The following is a 7,487-nucleotide window of genomic DNA, read 5'->3' on the forward strand; positions in this document are numbered from 1 at the left end:
GTCGTGTGAGTCAGGCGTTGCTGAGGGTTGAGGAGTGTGAGACAGATATGTAACATGCGCTTGTCGTTCAAAATTTGAAAACTCAACCGAAAATGGTTAATCGTGCAAACAACCCATTTAGCTTGTTTTTAGTACCCGAATTAGTACATTGTGTTATCGATAATTTATGACCTTACGTATTCACGTAAGTCGTCACGTATCGATCGGTGAGATATCGGCTTAAAGCTCAGCCCTAGATTAAAGAATATTGGCGAAAGGAAAATTAAAAGATTAAAATACGCGTGGCCTAGTTCTTTCTTAACTCAACTCCCAAAGGAGACGGAGGTGCTACACTCCTCGCTGCCAACTTCACGGCGATCTTTGCTGCACCCACCGCGTGTATCGTGCAAGAAAAAAAAAATATAACCCTTTCAATTGCATCCTTCATGGGATTGCCCAACAAAACACCCAACTTGGTTCTGGTATAGTTTCTGGTAGTGCATTGGAGAGAGTAGCCGCGGAGCGCCTGTGATTTGTCGCAGAAATTATTCCTCCAATAAATTTTTTTGTGGCGTTTTGGCTATCGTCGCTCCAATCGAAATAAATTTATTCCAAAATTTTTGTGGCTGTGGTGTCGCTCTCCATGGGGTAAATATATATATAATTGTTTGACGTGTAGCTTATTAACCTGTTTCTACTAGGGACTGGCACCACAAGTACGTAGCAGATTACCCCTGAGTGGTAGACCGCCAAGTCCGATTATTCAACTGAGGAAAGAGGACTCAGTCTCAATGAATGCGCCTTTCTGTCCATTTTTGACCGGACTCATTCCGAAAAAGAACACGTGGTTTTGTGCAGTGCAGCCGTAAAATAATCAGGATGGGTGCAAGCGTTTAAAAGCCCCTTCAAATTTAATGGTGTCTATGCATTCGAGCCTCTCGGTCCTGCCAATGATTATCGCGAGTACTTAACCAAAAGAAAAAAAAAAAAAACTAAAAAAAAAACTTAAAACTACTACACGGGTACCCAACGAAGCAGTTGCAACACATTGGCATGACCTAGGGACGTTCGAAGACAATGTTCTTGTAATACTTAGACCTCTAATACTTATAAGAGTTATTTGTTCACAGAGAGAGAGAAAGAGGATACGAATAATGTTAATGTTAATGTGCATAATCGAAAACGGGTGCTCCCAAACCAAATCAGAGGCTTCTGACTACCTTAAATCATCTTATCTATTTTTGAACAGCCTCCGCTGTGAGATTTTAACTTTGCGTATTGAGGAGTTGCCCACTTAATTGAGAGAGTTAGGTCTAGAGACTACAGCCCTTAAAGCAGAGCTGCAAACGCGTCTACTCGCTCACTATGATCTAATAGAAACTGAGATTGACGGGCAAGGCAGATTTCGCCTTGGCTAGAACAATTCGAGAAGTCCCGAACACATATGGGCAAAGGTCATGGTTCACACTAAAGTATGTGGAGGGAAGCGTTTCAGAATTTTGCGGTTTAGTTTCGATTGATGTTGTACAATGGACTATGGAGCTAGAAGAATGCGCTTTAACCGTACAGCTTTAACCGTCAGTTACAGCTTTTTGTAAGGGAGATATTTGGGCGTCTACGCGTCTGCGCACTTGACCTAAGTCCGAGCCTATACAACTTATGCTGGCACCGGTATCCAATAAACCTAATTCTGTGAACGTAAGAAACGAGACTTCTGCATAGCTCCTATTACACAGGCCGACATTTTTGAGGTCATGAAAAAGTGTTTGAAGTTCAATAGGTCTCCTAAAGTAATTGTGGGCTGCTAATCACGGCCCTGTACTTAGTTTTTTTCCATCACGTCAGGATTTCGAAAAAAATGCGTTCAAATTATTCAAAATGACCTAATTGCAATATATTTTTCCATGATATAAGCATAATATTGTAATAAAAACATTATTATTTTATCCTATTAATATATTAGGCTTGATTAAAAATGAATTTACAAAATATCAAAGAGTTATTTCTTGAAAAATTAATGAGTAAAATTTCAACCAAAAAGTATGCTATAGGGATTTCAAGAATTGTCTGCTTTTAAATTTTAAAGAATTGTGGGAATTTGCTGCGTCTTACAAATTGTATAATAGTTATATGTGCAAACAAGAACTAATTTTCTTACACAAATTATTCTAAAATCCGTAAAAAAACTTGAAAATTTTTGTTTAAACTTTCTATACATAGTATACTTTTGGGTGCCTATTTTTCAACCCCAGATCTCCAGATTTCACAAAATCTAGACGTGATGGACAAAAACCAAGTATGCAGTTAGAATCAGCGTTCCCCGAATTAGTTAGGAACACCTCTCTTAAGTTAACGTCAGCAAAAATCATGTCGGCCTGTGTTATCGTTTGTCTTGCGTGATCATAATATTTCCTTAGTCTTAACATGCGTTTAGACGAGGTTTGGTCAGATCTGAAAATTTTGTCTTTAACCGTAAGGTAATGTTGTAAACGCTTAGGATATGACAAAAATCTTAGTGGGAGTTTGTGATACTTTCGTACGTTTACTTTATGATTCACAATGTCGATACTTTATTGAACGTTTTTCGAGTTGGATGTATGCACCCTTCGGTCGGTTTTCCGCTTACCTTCTTATACAATCTTGACCGTGCCGCAACCGTAACAAAAAATGACAGTAGACAGTTTTGCAATGTGTGACCGGCTTCGCGACAATCCAACAAACGAACTTTCCTTGCACAGCAGCCACTTCATCTTCCTCGTCTGGGTCTGGGACTATTTTATTATCTTCGGTTTCCTCTTCTTGAATTTTTCTGCGTTAGAAATTACTTTTGCTTAAGGGCTGAGCTCTTGTGTTAAATTTTCTTGAATCTGTACTTTTTTAAGAATAAACATCGTGTTCATCTGAAATGGCTTCACCAAATCAGATTGAACAAAGAAATATACAAAACATACAATAAAAATAAGTCATAAAGATTCCTTTGACAATTATTGCTTAATTCCAAAAACAAAAATAGCTGATACAAATTCATATTTCAAGTATGGCTCAAAAACCAAACAAAACATGCATCCACACTCTGTGGAAAACACTTACACATTGTAACAGCGGCGCGGTATCAAGTAACCGACGCTGAGCATGAAATATAAACTATTTTCAACCCCCTAAAAACGTGGGTCATTAGAATAAGATATTTTTAAGAACAATTGTCGCCTCCTAGAGTCTAAGAATTTTTTTATATACACATACGTTTTGTTAATAAAATCAGTTCATATTTTGAATTCAACGAATGAAGATTGGGTTATTCTTGTCCTCCGGAATCCCTATTCATTTTGGTCCTTCGAGCCGGATAGATCATTTTGGTCCTTCGAGAAAAAAGGAACTCTGTAGTTTTCCCCCACCAGTGGTAAGAGACACAGAGAATGAATCAGCTCCTTAAGAGTTTGAGATCTAATGCAAGTGTAAATGCTTAGACTAGCTAAAGGTAGCAAAATAAATAACTCTTGTTTTCCCCCACCAGACAGAGTATAAAATAAAAGCAAAATATTATTGCTTAATAAATTGAAAGTGCGTGCGTTCGAATTTAAAGGCAGTTTGGCTAGCGGAGCAACTGTAGTAATTTCGGCGGCGGAGTGGTTTTGTGTGTGGCGTATTCGAAGCCCTAATATCGAAAGTTAAAAAAAAAACACCCTCGCCTATATATACACTATAGGCGGTTACAAGTCGACTGGCAACAAGAAGCAGATTAACGAGGCAGTTGCAAGTCGGCAACAAGAAGCAGATGAACGACGCATTTGCAAGGCAACAGAATAGTTGCAAAGAAGAGGCTACTGAAGAACAAGGAAATCTGGTGCACTGACCGGCACCGGTACCGCCTGAGCCCATAGGCCCAGGACAACAGCAGCAGATTAACAGCGAGAGGGGCAAACCGCCACTTTCGCCTGCGAGGGAGCGTCAGTGCAGCCAACCGGCGACGACCAGCTGGCGCAGAGGATGATACGAGGCATACAACAAAAGACAATGAGACAATCAACACCTTTACGGATAATAATCAGCAACCGAGATTGAAGTGAACCGATAGCGCTACAAAGAGCGCCCAACAAAAATTAATAATAAAACTGTGCGCTGCGTCGCATAATTTTTTTAATGCACTGCGATGCATATTTTTTTTATATAAATTATAAAACAAACTATGTACAATTGTGCGGCATCAAAGCTGTTCAATTAGAGTGTGGCCTGAAAACCTCACGCAAAACTAGGCAGGGATATATGTAAAAAAAAAAGTAATATACATTCATATATTCTAAAAGACAAAAATGTTCACTAATAAGGCTGCAAAAGTGTTGGAGAAGCAGGCAGAGTTAGATGCCAGGTTAAGGCAGTTAGAAGCACTAGATCCTAGAAGCATAACTGGCAAAGTTGTAGAGGAAGTAAAAGAGATAAGGAATCAATGGATACCTAATAACAAAAAATTGATCCAGTCTGCTCCAAATTTCGAGCATGATTATTTCAGAAATAAAATACATGAAGAAGCTTTAACGATAGTTGCCAAAATTATAGCCATAGGAGAGTCAGAAAAACCAGGCACTAGTAAGTCGGTGTGCGTTGAAGCGGAGGCAAACATGTCAGAGATAGTTGATGATAGCATAGAAGAGTCGCGCGGGAATGCGACCTCCAGTAATGAAAACCCTAAGGTTAATCAGGAGATATTTATGGATAGAGTCCAACAGCTCCAGAAATATTTGGATAGAGTAGTCAAAGATTTACACACTTTAGACAATTCAACAGGCAATGAGACATGCATAGTGTATGTTAATAAGATCAATTATTTATGGGAGAAAGTTCAGGCGTGCCAGGTACTGACAAGTAATGCGAGATTTAAGAATACTATTTACTATTTAGAATTTACTGATTTAGAATTCGATGTCCGGAATTCGCTATCAGCGTTAGAAATGAAAATGAACAATAGGGAAAATTGTAAGAGTGAGAATGTTACGGTGAGAGGCGAATTACCGGTGTTGCCAAAGATTCAGGTACCCACATTTTCTGGAGAGGCTAGAGAATGGGACCTGTTTGTGGAGTTATTTACAAAATTAATTGAAAAAAAGAGAAGATTTAAGTCTTGCGCTTAAGTTTAATTATTTAAAATCCGCGTTAAAGGGCGAAGCAAAGAGCATGGTAGCTCATCTATTGTCAGGTTCAGATGACAATTATATAATCGCAGGGTATTTTCCGAACAATTAAATCGGATCGTTGATTTACCGATGATCAACAATGAATCCGCAAAGAGTATAAAAGGAGTGATTGACATAATTAATGAGTCAATACACTTAATTAAAATCAAAGCAAATTTGTCCGATGAAGTTGACGTAATACTCGCTCAACACATACTTCGGAAATTTGACAGAGAGACTCTACAGTTGTATGAGAGTCAGATTAGGAAAACAAGGCAAATACAATTGCTATCGAATGTCATGGAATTTTTGGAGCAAAGATATTGTTCGCTAAGTGCCATGAGCAAAGAAGAGAAAAAACCGTTACAGAAAACGTCGGGTTCGGTGTTCCAAGACAATTGTCCGATTTGCAAAGTTGCAGGGCATAAGGCGTATAAGTGCTATAAATTTAAAGGTTTGACACCCATGGAAAGGTATGAAATGGCCAAAGAAGTACAGATTTGCACAAGATGCTTGAACCATTCAAGCAATAAAGTATGCACAAATGAAATGGTCTGTTCATTGTGTAGTAAGGGACACCATACCTTACTCCATTTTGAAGAAAAACAGGAGAAAGTTAATACTTGTGTAACGGCACAATCAACACTGTTGGCTACAGCTCTAATACAAGTAAAAAATGTAAATGGAGGATATAAGACTCTAAGAGCCCTTATTGATAGTGGTTCACAGAGTACCATTTTGTCTGAAGAGGCGGCTCAAATACTAAATTTACCTAAAATTAAACAATATACAGAAATAAGTGGCGTGTCTTCAATAAAATCCACAAAATCAAAATATAAGGTAAAAATAGATGTGAAGACGCGGAATCCACGGGATAAACTTCTTAAGGTTGAGGCAATTGTATTGCCAAAGTTAATGAAAGCTCTTCCATTAAAAAGGGTAAGCGTGGATATGTCAAAATGGCAATCCTACGTACTTGCTGATCCTACCTTTAATAAACCTGGTAAGGTTGATATAATAATGGGGGTAAACGTATACACCCAAATCATAAAAGAAGGAGTTACAAAGATTGATGGCCTAGTAGGTCAAAATACTCAATTTGGTTGGATCGTCTCGGGATGCAACAAATCAAAAAGTAATAAATCTGTAGTCGCAACAACAATAGATGTCACAGGTTTAAAAAAGCGTTGGGAAAAGAAGAAGAATGGTAATAGTGAGGATAAATACAAGACGATTCAAAACAAACTCAACCACAAAACTCAAGAAACAAGTCCGCATTTGACTCCCCGGCAGGACCTCACCTTAGAGGTAAGATAAAAGCTGAGGTAAAAGAAATAATTTTTGAAAGTAAAAAAGAAATAAGTTTATGTCCCCCGGCAGGACCTCACTTTGGAGGTAAAGTAAAATGTGGGGAAGAGAAAGTATATATCCCAGAGCCAGTACAAAATGAAAATATTCAGATGGCAATGGTTAAATTAAATAATGATCATCTAAAAAATAGTGACAAAATAGATTCCGGTAACAAATTGTCCGAGTCTATAGTACAAAAAAGGCAGATATTGCAAACTGTTCATAAAGGGGCAACATTTAAACAGAATAAACGCTCAAAGTTCAGCTATCAGCGAAATGTCAAAACATTGGAGCAAAAGCCGAGAGGTAGAAGTAGTTGGTCTTCAAAGTCTCCACCATATAAAAAGGCTAGAAGTCAACACAGTAATACACTTCAGGAGTGGGTAGATATCCCGAAACAAAAAATGTTAAGCATCGGGCGATATTAGTAAACCAATTTGGTAAATCATACAAAATAATAGGAAGTCAGTTTATAAGAAAGAAAACATTGATTTGCTAGGGTTAACTTCTCTCATGTAGTTCGTCATGCTTCTTTAACAAGAGTTATCTTACTAATGACAATATTAAAATTAATTTGTATAAGACAACTAACTATTTAAATCAAAAACGTCACATTTGGCGGCCCTTTGGCAGAATGTTTAAGAATAAACATCGTGTTCATCTGAAATGGCTTCACCAAATCAGATTGAACAAAGAAATATACAAAACATACAAGAAAAATAAGTCATACAGATTCCTTTGACAATTATTGCTTAATTCCAAAAACAAAAATAGCTGATACAAATTCATATTTCAAGTATGGCTCAAAAACCAAACAAAACATGCATCCACACTCTGTGGAAAACACTTAAGATTGTAACAGCGTCGCGGTATCAAGTAACCGACGCTGAGCATGAAATATAAACTATTTTCAACCCTCTTAAAACGTGGGTCATTAGAATAAGATATTTTTAAGAACAATTGTCGCCTCCTAGAGTCTAAGAATTCTTT

This window comes from Drosophila tropicalis, unplaced genomic scaffold (genome assembly GCF_018151085.1).
Source record: "Drosophila tropicalis isolate 14030-0801.00 unplaced genomic scaffold, ASM1815108v1 contig_1132, whole genome shotgun sequence".
Lineage (NCBI taxonomy): Eukaryota > Metazoa > Arthropoda > Insecta > Diptera > Drosophilidae > Drosophila > Drosophila tropicalis.